Source organism: Narcine bancroftii, chromosome 6, assembly GCF_036971445.1.
Source record: "Narcine bancroftii isolate sNarBan1 chromosome 6, sNarBan1.hap1, whole genome shotgun sequence".
NCBI lineage: Eukaryota > Metazoa > Chordata > Chondrichthyes > Torpediniformes > Narcinidae > Narcine > Narcine bancroftii.
This window is the reverse complement of record NC_091474.1, coordinates 167,496,664-167,514,466: the sequence shown is the minus strand read 5'-3', so window position 1 is coordinate 167,514,466 and position 17,803 is coordinate 167,496,664. Positions and strand designations below refer to the sequence as shown.

At 38.5% G+C, this 17,803-nt stretch overlaps 1 protein-coding gene across 24 annotated transcripts in view; it reads right to left on the bottom strand.

Moving 5' to 3' along the window:
- Positions 1–17,803, bottom strand: part of LOC138736714 (XK-related protein 6-like) — a 243,587-nt gene that overhangs the window by 91,345 nt on the left and 134,439 nt on the right. For 4 of the 24 annotated variants that reach the window (XM_069886663.1, XM_069886666.1, XM_069886668.1 and 1 more), the window contains one exon: positions 9,497–9,597. The exons of 19 other annotated variants lie outside the window; for them this stretch is intronic. The gene's annotated coding sequence lies outside the window, so the exon portion shown is untranslated. Of the gene's footprint in view, positions 1–9,496; positions 9,598–11,400; positions 11,471–17,803 lie in introns of those variants that run through there. One more of the 24 variants, XM_069886673.1, reaches the window with a different exon arrangement.

Sequence of the window (17,803 nt, the reverse complement as noted above, 5' to 3'; positions counted from 1 at the left end):
AAAATCTACAGGCAAAAAACTGTGATTAAATAGGAATGCAAATGAAGATCCATGCAAATCAAAGTATACATAATTGGTTTTCCTATCAGCAGACAATGCCAGATGGCACAGACCTTCTAAGAAACCTTGCCTAGGTTTGAGCATTCAGGTAAACACAATGCAAATTTGGATCAATTTGGACGATTTAGAATTTGGAAATTTTTCAGATGGCCTGTCTCTTTAACAGGGCATTCACATGCAGAGAAAAGCATCATTCTGCCAAATGGTTCTTTGCCTCCGGCATGAAAGACATCTGTGCCTTGGAATGGCATCCAAATATAGATCATGAATATGTCTAAAATGTAGGTACAGTATTTTGCAGTATTTGATACTCCCCCCACACCCCACATCGATACTCATGTGATCAACAAGTTTAAATTTCATTTTGTTGATCATCTCAAAAAGGTAATCTGATAACAACATCAAAATGCATAGTGGTGCATTTTATGTTGATCTAAAAGGAAATGCTATTAAGGCTTGACATCTGAAATAAAACAGAAATAATGAAAATTCCTAGTTAGTCAAGCAGCATCTCTGGTACAAAAAAAATGTCAATATTTCCACTTGATGAACATCACAGAAACTGCCTAACCTGCTATTTCCAGTATTTTCTATTATGATCACAGGTTCTCAACATTCACCAGAAATGTTTTTGCTTTCGTTTTGAAACTCTTTTCTAATTAATGAGACGTTACAATTAGATTTAGTTGATCCTTTGAAATGTATTGCTGCAAGTTGATCTGATCATCTCTCCAAATATAATTTTTGAAAATTTGCATTGTTATAGACTTGCAAAAATGTGACTAAAACTATAAACTGACATGTTTTAAACTGGCTTCAACTTTAAAGATTGGAATGCTGTTTAAATAATTATTGTTTGAATCAACTCAGTGAAAAAAAAAATCAAAATATACTTATTAAGCTTCTCCATGGAGATGCACAAATCCCAACTCAGTACATTAAAACAGATAATCTAGTTATTATAACTTTGCAGTTTGTAGGGTACAGCTACAACCAAATGTGTTTCTCCACACTACATTTCACCAGGTATAAAGCAGCCTCCTCAGAAACCCTGAGGCTACATTAAGTATAATATCGATGCAAGTTAAATTAGGATTTTTAGTTATGTCAATCTTTAGATAACTGCATCAGCCATTTTCACCAACAAGGAATTAAAATTATGAGCAAACAATGGCTATTTATATTAATTTGTACAATGCAATCTCAATAACTGAATGTTCAATGTAATGGTGCCATGAAGGTATTTTCTCCATCATCTTCATGCATTTATCCAGCAATTATAAAGAGCAACTCTGGAACTAATGTTGGAAAAGAGTGAGTGCCATTTGTGACAAGGAATGCAAGCAATGGCTGAATAGTTTACATTATTTTTGTTCCGACCACTAACCTATTACTGCTCTGTTTCTATTTGCTTTCCTTGTTTTCTTTACAGATCTTCAAGCTGCAGAATTTCTAAAGTTTTGCCTTTCTCACATTGAAAGGCAAGTGAAAACCACAGGATCTAAAGCATCGATATCCAAGTATCGAAATGATTTCAGCTTCCCCTACAACTATGGACACTTGGATAGTCCCTGACTCTATTCTCATTTCATTCACCCTTCAGCCAAAAATAAATGCCAGAATTTAATATCAGGAATGAAATGTCCAGCCTAAATACTACTCCTAAAAAAAAACACAAGGCAAGGGATCACAATGTCTCACATCTATGGCATGTCAGAAGGAGGGATGACTATTTTTGGACACCATTGTGTATGGTCCCTTCTCCACCCTTTCCAGCCTGTCTCAAACTAAAGCCAACTGCTGGCTGTCACTTCAGCTCAAAGAGTAACTGTTTCATCTGTAAAACATCAAGATTTTCAGTCCTGAAATCTTCATGCAAATATGTTTTGCCTGATATTATAATTGTAGGCTCTCATAGCTGGTTTACATAAATTTCAGCTCAAAAGACTCCAAGTCATTTCCTGACTTGTGCAATCTCCAGCTTATATATTAAGTCTATGGTCCTTAACATTGGTGCCTCTCTTCCCCCCACCCCCCGCCCCCAGATTCTCAAAATAAGATAATTTATGAAACAGTGCAATCCAGAGTTAAACGACAAGTTAAAATAAACTCCAGATCACAAAGGATGCAGCTGAGAGGTATCCGTGGCACTAAACCTGAAAGGATCCTAAAGGTTATAATAACCATTTAAAAACAATGTAAAATATAATAGAATTGTGAATCAGACAGAAAATTAATGTCTCCTCTTGTGTTATATTACTGGTTTAAATAATTTATGTAGGCATGGGGCATGATTTTGAGGAATTGCAATCATAATTTCTTAAACAATGTGAAGATACCCATTGCAATAAAGAAGTTGTATGTGATTTCCATATTAAAATCCCTCAAAGAAAGGATGAATTCAAAATAATAATTTAAGAATTTTCCCAAAAACCTGGACTTCACATACTCAAAAGGTTGGCTATATTATAAATAAAATATGGTAATGACTGCAGCTCTGCCTTTTCTGAAAGAGACTTTAAAAGAGACGCCAAGCATTTAACTGCCACACAATAAAAATGGCATCCGAAATGTAAATTACACCATCTGCAGTGTTCTGGCTGCACTTGGTTCCAGTTTGATTCTCAGATCTGCTGTTGGAACTGACCCTTTTAAAATGTGAAAGGGGTTGCAGAACACTGGCAGCAGGCTTGAAATAAAAACAATCAAAAGTGTACTGTAAAGATCTTTTGATTTCATCATTCACAAGACCATTTTCACAACTTAAGTTATCCCAAGTATGCAGTGACATGTCGATGCAATTCTTACTGTTTAATTAATATTTTATATTGATCAATATATTTGTTTTATACATATTTACATCATCTATTGCCACTCAGTTGGATTACAATTTGTAATGCAGAGATTGATAAAGTGTAGAGTATTAAAAACATTCCAAAAGTTGGACATCAAAAATAAAAACAGAAAATGTGGGAAACACTCAGCTGATCAATCAGCATCTGCAGTAAGAGAAACAAAATTCATATTTCAGATTGTAGATCCTTTGACTGACTGGAGACCTTAAATATAAACTCAGTTTCTCTCCACAGATGCTGCCTGGCCTGCTGTGTGCTACGATATTCTCTGGTTTCAGTACATAATGTGTTCATTCATTTTGTAAAATCAATAAAGATATATTATTTTTATTTACAACTTCCACTTCATTACAACATTCTAATGGTATACATCAGATCCTGATTATGAATCCTCAATCAACTGTCTTGCTCAGTGTGCATTATGGATTTAATCGATGTTGCTTCATAAATATTGGGGGATGGTAGCTATGAGATCTGGTGTAATGATGGGAAAAGAACAAGTCTGGTTATATTGGGATTTGCAGGCATTGAGTATTCAGTTGTTATGGAGTGCTCAGATAATATGTGCATATCTGCAACCATTGAAAAGGCAGTCACAAATGGAAATCTGGAAAAGAGAGCCTAGCGACTATTAGGGAAAATCAGACATTCAGTGGTAACCACATATTACCCATTCACTTCACAGCTTAAAGACCTTTCTTCTATTACAGTGGTGAGGAGGCAATTTAATTACTTGAAGCAATAGAAAAGAGTTAAATTGTATGATTTTTCATAAAGTTGCCATAGAAAATGTATGTTTAGAATTTTTTGATTGATAATCATATATTATTATTAACACTTTAACAGCAAATGAGAAACAAGCCCTCAACATAGAAAACCAATATTTCAGCAAAAGCAGAATCTACACATTTACACATCAATTTTTTCAACCAATGGTTAACGCTGCTATTTGTGACCATTCTCCTTTCTAATAGATTGTGGCAGTTCTTCTTTCTACTATAGATGTCTAGTATAAATGGTTAAATTACAAAAGTTTGCAGAAACTAAATAACCTGTTCTCATCCTCTTTTCCTCAGTAAGGAATTTGAAACTTATCATTTGAGAATGTTTTGCTGCCAGTAGAATTGCATGCATGGGCAAAAAGTTCATCTCCGCACACGAGGCCTTGCAAGCCACTCTTTTTAAAAAAAAACCCATCCTAATTAATGCTAACACATCTCAGCTGAACACCGAATTCAAGTATTATGGTTTAAAGTTCAAACGGTGTATCATTTTGGTTTCAGCAGTTCCTTTCACAGCCAACTTCAAATATATTTTGACATTTGAGCAAAATAATCAATTTCCATTGCATTCCCCAGCATGTAGGATGAAATTTGCACTTAAGATCTTCAAAACAAAGGTCCTTTTAGCAATGCACAAAAGTTCTGGAGGAACTCAGTAGGTCATGCAGTATCCATAGCAAGTAAAAGGTAAGCAATATTTTGGGCCTGAGCCCTTTGTCAAGGTATGAGCAAAAAGGAGGCAGGCACCTGAATAAAAAGGTTGGGGGAGGAGAAGAGGAAGGAAGGAGCAGGGGGAGGAATACAGACTAACAGGCAAGAGGTCATAAATGCCTATAGCATAGCTAAATAATAAATTTGTACAATGGTCATTAACATTGATCTGCAATTGTCAGTTGTTATGAGTAATACCTTTCAATGGAAAACAAACTCCCAAAAGAAAGCAAAATATTGTAAACCTGGATCTCTAAAATACTGTAAACAGTTTGCACAGCATCCATGGAGAATGAGATGTTACCAGCAGGTGACTGAGATTGGAGAATGGGAAATCTAGATCCAAAATGCTGAGGTCCTGAGCAGTGGCAGCATCTTGTCCAATGTAATACAGAGGTCAACGAGCCTTACTCACAAGCAACCCAAAGCACTGGCAGCCAGCAAATTCCCGCTTCCCGCTTTTCCGACTGCGAGAGAATTTTCACTGCTTTGGAGCACTAAGTCCCGGGGACCAAAGCAGTTCATACTCAATCATTGCACATCCTATGGAATAAGTTGAGAAATCACCAGTGGAACTTGATGAGCAGTCCAGAACTCTCACATTTTCAAGGAATCCTGAACTGGAGGACAACTATAGGGTGAATGCTGGCAATCCAGCATGGAAGGTTAGGAATTCTCCACCAATTGTTAGCCCTCTGCCTCTCTTTTCACTGCTACTGGCTGGCCTCTAGAATGTTTCAAACATTTTGTTTATATTTTAGAAATTTATCCTTAGATGCCAGGGCTAAATGGCAAGATCAATGTCAATTTATTATCATATACAGTGTCCTCCATAATATTTGGGATGACACTTTTTCCCTTTATTTTCCCCTGTGTTCCACAGTTTTAAATTTGTAATCAAATATTTTGGATACGATTAAAGTGCACATTTTCCAGATTTTATTCAAGGTTATTTGTAAATATTTTGGTTTGACAGTGTAGAGATTACAGCACTTTTTATATACAGTTCCCCCATTCCTGGGCACCATAATGTTTGGGACATTTGGCTTCACAGGTGTTTGTGAGTACTCAGGTATGTTTAATTGCTTCATTGGTACAGATATAAGAGTGCTTGGCTTGCTTGATCACTTTTGTAGTTGCCATTTTTCAAAATGAGAGCCAGATTTGTGCCATGAAAGTCAAAGAAGCCAATATGAGGCTGAAAAACAAGAATAAAACAGTAAGAGACCACCCAAAATCAACTATTTGTGACATAATTAAGAAGAAAGAGCACACTGGTGAGCTCAGTAATCACAAAAGGACTGGTATTCCAAGGAAGACCTCCACTGCCGATGACAGATGAATTCTCATCATGATGAAGAAAAATCCCCCAAATGCCTGTTCAACAGATCAGAAATGCTCTTCAGGAGGCAAGTGCAGGTGTGTCAAAGACCACTGTCTGCAGGAGACTTTATGAACAGAAATACAGAGGCTACACTGCAAGATGCAAACCATTAGTTAGCCACAGAAACCGGATGGCCAGGTTACAGTTTGCCAAGAAGTATTTAAAAGAGCCTGCAGCATTCAGGAAAAAAAACCTGTATCAGAGTGATGGCAAGAGCAAAGTGTGGAGGCATAAAAGAACTGCCAAGATCCAAAGCATACCACCTCATCTGTGAAACATGGTGTGGGAGTGTTATGGCCTGGGCATGTTTGGCTGCCACAGATACTGGCACACTTATCTTTATTCATGGTGTAACAGTTGATGGCAGTAACAAAGTGAATTCTGAGGTGTAAAGAAATATCTGCTCAAGTTCGAGCAAATGCTTCCAAATACAATGGACAGCGTGCTATGTAACACATTCAATATGCTACAGCAAGACAATGATCCTAAACATACTAATAAAGCACAGACTTCAAACAGCCCATTGCATGCAAGGGATATTCAGCAAAGTATAAAACAGGTCAACTTTAATGTACATACCATTGCAATGACCCAAATATTATGGTGCTCTGAAATGAGGAATGTATAAAAAGTGCTTTAATTTCTACATGGTTAAACCAAAATGTATACAAATAACCTTGAATTAACCATAACCATATAACCATATAATAATTACAGCACAGAAACAGGCCAGTTTGGCCCTTCTTGTCCATTGTTTGATTACAAATTTAAAATTGTAGAGCAGTGGAGCAAAAAAAGGAAAAAGTGTCTTTGTCTCAAACATTATGGAGGGCACGCTACACAAGTACAATGTATGGATGCACCAGCTCAATAGTAAAAATTACATGTCCACAATATGTAACGTAGGAGCTGCAATGCATTGCACTTTGTTTCCTACATTCAGACTAGTTCAATGGTGCTGCAGGAAACCATGATGTTAATACCTCAAATGGAGTCAGACATTCTGAGAAGGAATAACTAACTGATTCATGCAGAGACGCACAAGCTAAGGTACTTACATGTTGGTGGGTCCTGCAAACTGATAATACAGATTTTTTTTAAAATCAGGCAACCCATACATCAGAAGCAAGTTAAAGCAGATTGCAAAAACAGGGCAGTAACAGAAAACACGTTAATGGGTGTGAAACTGTTCAAACGCTCCCCAACTGTTCCACATACACTCCAGGGATTGGTCAATGAAGAGAATACCTGAGCGACAAGATAAAATGTATGAGAGGCTGGAAAGCTTCCCAATCCCACTCTGCATTCATGCACAGATTAGAGGAATCTCTCAAGCATGGCTGGCATATTATTGAAGGTTTTTACCATGGAAAGGGGGCCGTCTGCATGGAATATCAAAAGCCCAGTGAGTGAATAAAGGTATAGTCAGGAGTTTACTCACTGTGAATTCAGCATCAGGATGGGATGGATAACATTGGCTGTTAATCATCATCAATAAGCCAAAGTGTTCACTAGGTTATTGTTTGCAGGAAAGTGTGCCAGTCCAGAGAAGGAGGATGGAAAGAAGTGAGGGAGCTAATCAAAGCACTGGTTTTTTTTCCCCACCAGTCACCTTGCATTCCTGCCACTCACCTTTACCTGTAACACAACAGATCCCACAAAGTGGCCTTGTGTTCCAAGTGTCAGCTCTGTCATGCACAGGTGAGGCATTTTCAGGCAAAGTACTCAAGGTACAAGATGAAGCTGGCCTATAGCATCTCAGCACTCAGAGTAGGGATCTGAACACCTTGTCTCTATCTCTGCTGAAGCCACAAGGGTTGTGTTATGCAAAAGTGGGAGGAAGAAGAATTAAAAAGGTAAAGATCTGTAGAAGCAAAATTATGTTGCAACAAACTTCGAGTATGATTGTTCTGTTATACTTGTTGATAGTATTTGCTTCCACCACATTCAAGTCTTTCACATCTTGGTTAGTTCCTGCCAATTGACCTTGAAATGTGAAAGGCAAGCACTGTGATTATTATGACCACTGTGTACTGAGGGAAGAACTGAGGAGAGTGAATTTGGGAACGGGACGTCAGCAGGATGAGTTATGGAGCCTAATTGAACATCACATTAATGAGGATGCCTCAGCCGTCATTACCCACAGGAAGCCAGCCAGCCACATTAATCTGAACACCCACCCATTCCAAGTGACCTCAGTTTTATCAAGGTTTGTAAAACTGATGGCTTCACCAGATAATCCACCCTATAGAAGGATTATGGTCTTAATGTAGGTAAATGGGATTACTGTAGATGGACAAAAAGATTGTCACAGATGTGGGCTGCAGGTCTGTTTCTGCACTGTACAAATCTATGACTCTTTAACCACACCTTATTTATTTGTGTTCAGACAGCTGAACACAAGTTCAGTTCATAAGTCTCTGGAAGTCCCTCAGCAGAACACCAAAACAAAGCAGCAGTGCCACTGGTATTGTGTGGCCATCAGACAATTAAACAAGAGGTCCTACCCACCTAGCTGCCGATATTTGCCTCTGACTGACAGGAGGTTGTTGACAATTGTGGTTCTGGTGTTCTAACTTGTCCAGGAAGGTTATCCTCTGCCTGAGCACCCCAGGTGGCAGCATTGTCTTCTTGTGAGCTACACTGCTATTTTTTTATGGAGTTCCAGGTCCTGCTTCTATTACTTGCTCCTTCAAAAACATTGTAGATTAATTGGGGTATTTGGGTGACAGAAGCTCACAGGCTGGAAGGACCTGTTACCATCCTGTATGACTAAATTGTTTTTAAAATGCAAAATAAATGTAATCTTTCTCTAATCTAAAGACCAAACCAGTAACTCTCCTACTAGAGTTCCAATACACGATCACACAGATTAGCCTCCAAAGTAAACTGCAAACTTTAAAAACTAAACTCCAGTTGAGCATGAGCTAAATTCTCTGAACAGCCTTTAACAAATTCATTCAAGGAAGCAGCTGTGATATCATCCTCGATCGAGAACATCTACATTGAACATTACCATCAGAGAGCAGCAGCAATTATCAAGGACCTACACCACCCAGGATAATGCTTTGTTCTCATCGCTGACATCAGGGAGGAGGTACAGGTGCCACAGGACTCGTACCCACCAGGTTCAAGAATAGTTGCTACCTCTCAAGGATCAGATTCCTGAACAATAGACACTTACAGAGCTGTGTTCAAGGACTCGTAATTTGCTAATTATTTGTACTGCATTAAACATCTGCACAGTTTGTTTACAGCTATTTCTTTGAGTATAATTTATAATTACCAATAATTAGAAACTCTGCATGGTCTGCAGAAAAAGAATCTCAGGGTTGCATGCAACTCTGACAATAAATGTAAACTTTGAACATTGCTGTTGAGTGACTTGCTTGTGTTCTCATCTTGCTTTCTGTAGCGAGTATCCAGCCTTACAAACCCATGCTGATATCACTCGAATTGTATGATTAACATATCGAAAGTGACAACCTGCCTCTCCCAAGGGGTTTGCTCAGATGGACGTGCTCGGGTTAATTGCATAACTGTCAGGTTGGAGACAGCTTCCTGAAGCCCTTTTGCTCTCAGCATATTTAATCTTCGATGTACCTCAAACCCACTTACTCACAAAAGTTCAACCCAAGATCTCATAAGTCACCACAATGCTAAGTCTTAACAGTTCAGTGATGATTTGAGACTGAAACACAGACTTATCTGATTGCAAATCCAGACCATGACCATCACTTTGCTGAGTTGGATGCCAGAGGAATGTCTCCTTTCTGCTATACATGTTATACCCAGGAGTCATGCTCTGAAAATTAAATTGAATTTCCTTATCATAGCAATCCGCTTTGTAATACTTTTGCTTAAACACAGCACATCATATGGAATAACAGATATCCAGAGATCAGTAAATAGTGGAGTGACAATAAGTTTTTAAAACCTTTAACAGAATATGAAGTAGGAAACCTTCAGGATGCTGAGGAATTCTATAGGTTGGAGGATCCACTAAAGAGTGAGTTAGGGTGCATATGTTGTAGCAATCTTTTCACCCACTGTGTGCAGACCAATTTGTGCCCAGGATGGAACAGCTTCCCCCTAAAATAGTGAGGTGATGTACCGCAACTGGGCTGCCCAATAATATTTCTTAAAGTCTGGTAACCTTAAGATGCCCAGATTGGAGTCCCAGGTTAGTTTTTCTCATAGAGACCCTGACTACCTTGCCATTCCACAAAAACCTTCTAACATGTGATTGAAAGTTCTGAAAGAATCCCCAGAGCAGCACCACAGGCAAAGTTTGGAAGAGGTATTGAAGCCTCAGCAGTACATTCATTTTTATACAGTTGACCCTGCCCACTAGCGTGATAGGCAGGGTCATCCACCTATTTAAGTCCTCTTCAATTGTCCCAAGCAAGGGAGTGTAGTTTAGCTTATACAAATTATTTAGGTTATTGTCCACCCTAACACCTAGATATATCCCATTTTGCGGTCACTTCAAATTACTATTCTCTTGATATTGACTATTATCCCCCTTATTAAGTGGCAATAATTTTGCTCTTATCCCAATTGATTTTATACCCAGAGTCTTTATATCCATAGTCTTCCAAAGTTGAGTGCAGACTGCCAGTGTTTACTTAGTCTGTCAGATATACTAACACATCCATCATCTGCAAATAGATTGCTTTTGTGTTCCTCCTGGCCTACCTTAAATCCCTCGATGACTTTATTTACAAATGGGACACCAAATTATTATCTGGTTTTTAAAAAAAAAACCCCCATGTTAAAACACAAAATTTCTACATGGAACAAAATTAATCAATACATAGGGTCTAAAGTGGGGTTGTCCCCCAAAATACCCCTGACTCCAAATAAATTAGTCACATTGATAGACAACAAGATCCTGGACACCTGGTGCCAAAACGGGGGGTCAGGTGTGTCGAGGACTGTTATGAGCAGAGACAATTAATGTCATTTGAGCAACTCAGAAATAAATATGACTTGTCAAATAAGACGTTCCTCTGCTAACTTCAGATAAGATCTTTTTTGAGGGGGAAATTAGGTCCATCCATGATCTTTCTGACATGCAGTGACATAGAGACCCTAATTTGAAAGTGAAACAAAGGGAAGGTCATCTCAGTGATGTATTTCTTACTCCAAGCCCTAAACCCAGCCTTCACAAATCAAGGCAAAGGTGGGAGTCAGACTTGGGAACAACCATTGATGAGTGATGCTGGTCAGATCTGTGTCAGAACAGCATGACCACGATTATTAATGCATGGTATAGGCTGGCACAGTATAACTTTCTCCACCAGCTATATTTGACACCACAAAAATTGAATAAGGCTAAACCATAAATTTAAGACCAATGCTTTAGATGCAGTGTTGAGACAGGAACCTTTGTGTTCACAACCTGAATATGTACCAAGGTGAGACTCTTCTGGGTGGAACTAGGCCAAGTTCTAGAAAAAAAGTCATAGGTAAAGAATTCCCACAGGCCCCAGAGCTGTTCTTATTGGGAAATATGATGGACATGGCTTAAGATGAAGCTGTCCAAATTTCAAATCAAATTTGTAATGATCGCCTTGGCAGTGATCAGGAAGTGCATAGCGGTTACCTGGAAATCTGACTCTCACTTGGCCATTGTGCGGAATGTGCTGCGGAAATACAAAGCCGTGTTCCCCTAGGGAAAATTATCTATAATTCAAGGAAAAAATACAACTTTTTACTAAAAATTTGGTAACCACATTTAAATTTTATAGGACCACAGTTATAGTATGGATCTGTGTGCCTCACTGACCTGCTTTCCCCATCTATCCTTTTACTTAGGGAGGGGCAGGGAGTCCATTTCAGCCCAATAAAGTTGCCAAGAAAACTGTAACAGCCTGGGTGCCAGTTGTCCACGCATGACAAACCCCTGATATGTTTCAAACCTTTGTTGTAGGTGTCTTGAATGTTGTATGTAATTGTGGTTTGTCATGGACTCAACAGCAAATCTTGAACATTACTTGTGACTGATTACTGGAAATTGAATTTGAAAATCTATGAATAAGATATTTAAAAAAAATATGTTATAGAGAGTTCAGCAAGGTCAAGTTAATGGGGCAAACCTAATCAAACCGATGACTAATGTTAGCAATAACCTGAAATGAATGTATGGTGAGCTCTCTGACAGTATTAATATTGATATGTGAGAAAGGGAGATGTTAAGCAGTAAAGGAGAGGATGTCAAACCTAGTTAAAGAAGAAAATCTGCAGATGTTGGGGTCAGGTGTAAAACACAAACGTACTGGAAAAACTCAGCAGATTACACAGCATCCCTAGGAAGCAAAAGGTAACCAACATTTTGGGCTTGGCCCCATCGTTATTTATAACAAGGGCTCAGACCTGAAATGTTGGTTACCTTTTACTTCCCATGGATACTGCGTGACCTACTATATTCCTCCAGCTCACTTGTGGATGCTAAACTGAGACTGGGGAGAGATCTGTCCATCAATAAGAAATCTCCACCTTGTAAATTATTCAATTATGAGCAAAATGGTGGAGATTGTCCTCACTAGCACTCCTTTCTTTCCCCAATATTAATCTGTTTCTTTTAAGCACAACACCCACAGAAAGTGAAAAGGCCCCGATTTAAATTGTGAATTGAATCAAATGATGACAGCAGGGACCAATTTGCAATTTCAGCTAGGAAAGCAAGAGAGACATATGGGTGAGGGTCAGAGTACTCAGCAATAGATGGAAGCGGGTGAAGTAGGGATGTTGGATGAATGGAGCCAGACAGGGAAAGGGGGAAGGGAATTTCAGATGGTGGCAGGTGGGCAGTAGGTGGATACTGACAAGAACGAAAAAGAATTGAGCTCCATCTACTCACTACCTTCACCAAGCTCCAAATATCATCGCCCAGCCTCTGTCTCACCCCTCCCTCTCACCCTTCCTTCCCTCTGCCCTCTCATTCCTGATGCAGGACCTTGACTCAAAACATTGGCCATCCCTTTGCCTCCACAGATGCTGGTCGATCCACAGAGTTCTTCCCAACAGTTTACCTTTGGCGGCATAAATACATTTTTATTTAAACAAAAATCAAGAATTGTGCACGAGGATAGTGATTATCATTCACAGGGCCTTTAGTTGCCTATATTTTACCATAAAACCATAAGATGTAGGAGGAAATTAAGCCATTTGGCCCATCAGGTCCACTCTGGCATTCAAATCATGGCCGATGTAATTTTCTTCTCAAACCCATTTTCCACCTTCCCCTCATAACCATCGACCCCTTGGAACCTATCAACTTCTGCTTTAAATATGTCATGATTTATTCTCCATGTTCATTCTCTATTTTTATTTTGACTACAACAAATGTCCAATCAAAATTATTTTTCAGACCATGTAGTGACTTTTTACACCAGACCTATTAGTCAGTGTTCCATGGGGGGGGGGGGGGGGGTCAAAGAAAATGAGAATATCAAGTTTTTGTCAAGATAATATAATCTATTTGTGATTGACTAACTTGTTGGAGTGATGGAGGATCAAACTAGTATAAAAATGAAGGAGAATGAGCGGACATGGTGTATTTAAATATATGGAAGGCTTTCAAAAAGGTCCTGTTTAGGAAATTGATCAACAAGGTTGGAACACAGCATTTTGGGTAATGTCCTAACATGAATTGAGAACAGGTTATCAACAGAAAGCAAAAAGCAAAGAGTTGGACAACACAGATTCTCATTTGGCAGGCTGTGACAAATGGGGAAATCACACTGGTGCTTGGCTCCATTTAGATGACATTTCTTAACTTACTGATGATACCAAACTGCATGAAATTGCCAATACACAGGAAAATGCAGATGTAAGTGGCCCAGTTGTTCAGCTAATAGGTTCAATCCTGACTTCGGTGCTGTCTATGTCCAATTTGGATGTTCTCCCTATAACATGGATTTCCTTTGGATGCTTTGGTTTCCTCCTATATCTTAAAGATAAGGAGGTTAATTGGACACTATAAAATTGGCTCTGGTATAGATTAGTGGGATGCATTAATGGGAATGTGGAGAAAAGAAGTTATGAAAATGGTGGGCTTGGTCTGATCAGTGAGCCAGAAAATATTTAATTGGCCAAAATGGCCTCTTTCTGTGCCTTAAGGATTTAAAGAAATATGGTGTCAAGATGAATGAGTGGGTGTGAGGGGAGAATCAGGTCTGCTGTGTGAGAAGCGACCAAGTACAGTAGGGTTTTATTCTTTAGAGTTAATTTTAAAAAAGATCAAAACTTACACAATTCCTAAAAGACTCGAGTTGATACAAGGAGAATGTCTCCTCTGACTAAAGAGTCTACAACCACTGGGGTACAGTTTGATTATTGGTAGAGTTCATTTTGAACTATTCTTCACATACAGGTGGTGAGCCATGGAATTCTCTATTTCAGACAGCAGTGGAAGCTCAGTCATTGTGTTCTTTCAAAAGAAAAATAAATAGATGTAGACATCAGGGAATAAAAAGATATGGGAATAGTTCAGAAAAATGACACCAAAATAGACCTTAATAAATGGCGGAGCAGACCCAAAGGGCCATGAGGCTACTCCTGCTTTTTATGTTCTTACATTCTTAATTTCATAATACTTTTACTAATTGGTCTAGTTTTTAAAAAATTTTACTCTGGACAATAATTATTTTTTTAAAAGAAAAGCTTTGCTTCCTGAAAAAAAATATTGGGGATTATGATAGACGACTTCAAACTGAACACAAAGATAATTTCAGATTTGCTGTATCACACAGGAAGTTGGAGAAGCATTACATTAACTTTATGCATTTAAACAGGCTAAATTCAATAAATGTCGCTGACACATTGTGTTAGTTTAACGACCTAAAAATGTTTTGCTGCTGATTTTGGTTTGTACTCAGCATCTGATGCCTCTCAAGTCAGTGTCCAACAATAGTCTGTCAGCATTGACAGATTCCAGTTGCCCTGATACCGCTTTTCCATGGTCACAATTTCCTGGTTGAAACCTTTCACCTTGTTCATCACTGACTGCACCAAGATCAGCAGGGAAGCAGCCCAAATGCAAATGCAGAAAATGAATTTTCAATGGCACGCTGCACTTGGTGACTTTATATACTTGAAGTAGATTTAAAGTATGACAGGAAATCACAAAATAGGTTATAGCTAAGAAAACAGTACATGATAGGAAAATTTTCAGGAGATTTTCACGAGCAGCAGCCCAAAATCTGCAAAATACATCCAAAAGTGTTCAAGAAGAAAAATGTTCATTGCCCAGTGTTATTCAAGTCTTGTTATTAATGGAACTCTGAGACATTCAGAAACAGTTCCAAAAGTGACAAGGTGTATTGAGGGTTGGGCTTCAGAGCCAACAACTGAGTTCTATTCACAGTATGGAGACAACCCCTTTTTGTATAAAACCTCTCAGATACAAAGGGCTGCCTCAGCTGGCTCTTTTGAAGACAGGTGGGCATTGCAGGCAACAGATTTGGGCAGTAGAAGATCCAAGAGGATCTGGACCAAGAACAAACTGAAAGACATTGGATATCAACGTTTTCTCCTTGTAACCTAATCACATGGAAAAAAAATACAGGATCTAGAGAAAATGCACCAATTGACAGGATTCTGCAGAATCAAGATTTACTGAGTTTTATTTGTCTGACGCCTCACTCTGAATGGAACTATTGGAGTGTTATTTTTGTTGGAGTGGACAAACGTTTGATTCCTTTTTTTTCCCAGCCTTGATAGTTCTGGAGAGCATAACTCAACTCCAAGATATTTTGATATTGAGGAAAAATACGAATAAAATTGGAAAATCCTTAAATGATATTTTGAGTTTATTTTCTCATATTTGTAATGTTTTTGATAATACCATGACATACATAGGAAAGGAAATGTTCTGATTGACCAAATATCAGCATTCGGTAATGTGATTTTAATCACCCAATCCAAGTAGTCATACAATAGAGAAAAAATTTTAATGGAAGTTTCCTTGGAGCTACACCTCTTAGAGCTCTTAATGTGGCTTAAACCCTCCCTGTCTTTGCTACCCTTGTAAAAATATACAAACCCCCATCCTTACAAAAAGGCATCAGTGAAAAGTTTTGCCTCAAGAAAGTGACTCACAGTCAGAAGGACACATGTGGCCTCAGTAACTTCATGGACGATAACCACGCCCAGTTCCAATACAGACATAGCTCTCAGAATGAACACTTTGTTATAATACATTTCTACCTTTAAATGATTGGCTGCTTCCACTCTGTAACTGGGTCTTGGCTGAAGAAAACAAATGTAGCAGGTTTTAATGCAACCCTGATAGCTGTTTATTTTTGAGAAGAAATCGAAAGGAAGCTCAAGCAACTGAGAAAATATCTGTGATCCAGACATTAGGGCCTTTTAATAGCATTAGAGCTGAATGATCAACACGAGATCAATTTGATTTGGCAGTTTAGAGCCGGAGGCTTCCACAGACCCAGGAACGAGTACGTCCCTTCCAATTAAAGGAGTAACCTGTATTCTCTGTGAAGATTGGAATATTTGAATGTGAACATTTTTAGCTATTTATACTCTTCCTCCAGGGGACTCACCAATCTTCCACTGGAGAACCCATGCAGAAATTCCAGGCACAGGTTTTTCTGGTACTACTGGTGTTTTGCTTATGAGTTGCTTTAGAATTTAGCACAAAGATGAAGCACAACACTTCAGCAAAAGGGTGCACACATAAAGCATACATTAACAAAAATAAAATGAATGCATGATGCTTAGTAAATATACTTGAATAAAATTGGAAAATCCTTAAATAGTATTTTCTGTTTATTTTCCCCATACTTTAGTGATGGTGTCAAGGCTGCATAAAAAGGGAAATGTTCTGATATCAGTTTTCAATGTTATGCTTTTAACCACACAATTCATTGAATGTTCGATTAGCAGATAAATGTAACAATATTACACAAAATAAATTTGAAATCCTTTAAACTAATGCAGATAAAGACGGATATAAAATTAATCTCATCCCATGGAAAATCCATAATAATCAATAAGGAATAAATATGTGCTCCATGTGCATCTGGACTTGGCAAACAATGTCCAGGTGCAGACAGTCCCAGCAATACAGACATTCTCAATTGAAGTTCATTTAAATCTGGGATGTTGAGAAGGAAAGACTGAAAGAGACAACATCAGACTGGCAAAATTCCAAACTGTTGACAGCAATAGATTTGTTAATAACCCCTCATCACCCACATGATGCACTTTATAAACACTTGTCTTGCATGAAAGACTTACATTAGAGGACAAGCCACTTCAAAAGGGATCAGCTGAATATTCAGGATCAGGTACCTGTCAGGTTTATTTGGGAGTACCTCATTTCTTACATCTTTGATAGAACAGTGAAGGACAGACACCTTCCAACTCTGAAGTGGTTCTTTACTAATTTGGGGAGATATATTTACCAGCTGATCTATTAACAACAATGATAAAACCAATGATGGGAATTAAGTAATGTTTGTGCATAGAACTGGGAAACACCTGATGCTGAAGTCTGAGGCAAACAATGATTTGCTGCAAAGACTCAGCAAGTTAGGCCACATTCATGGGTAGAATGTTTCGGATTGGAACACATTATCGGATCTAAAATGGGATTAATAAATTTAATTGTCATAAAATAACTAGTATAGTGAGAAAGATTATTCTGCAAACTGCCTAACAGTTATCTGTAACATTCATACACTCGAGTTAAGAGCACAATTTACCAAACACAGGATTACAATGAAAAGGAAGATCAATCAAGAGCAGCAGGAGTGCACTGTATGGGGTTCATTCAAAAGATGGATGGCTAGGGGGAAGAAGCTGTCTTTAAGTCCTATTGGGAAGGGGGAGACGAGAGCAAGTCTGTGGTGTGATTAGTTTTTTAGAGTATTGGCTGCCTTTACTGTATAGCGAGAGGCTGATGGAATCCATGGGGGTTCACCCATTGCAAGGCTGCCTGACTTCAGCATCACTAACCATGGGTACAACAGCATGCAGTCATT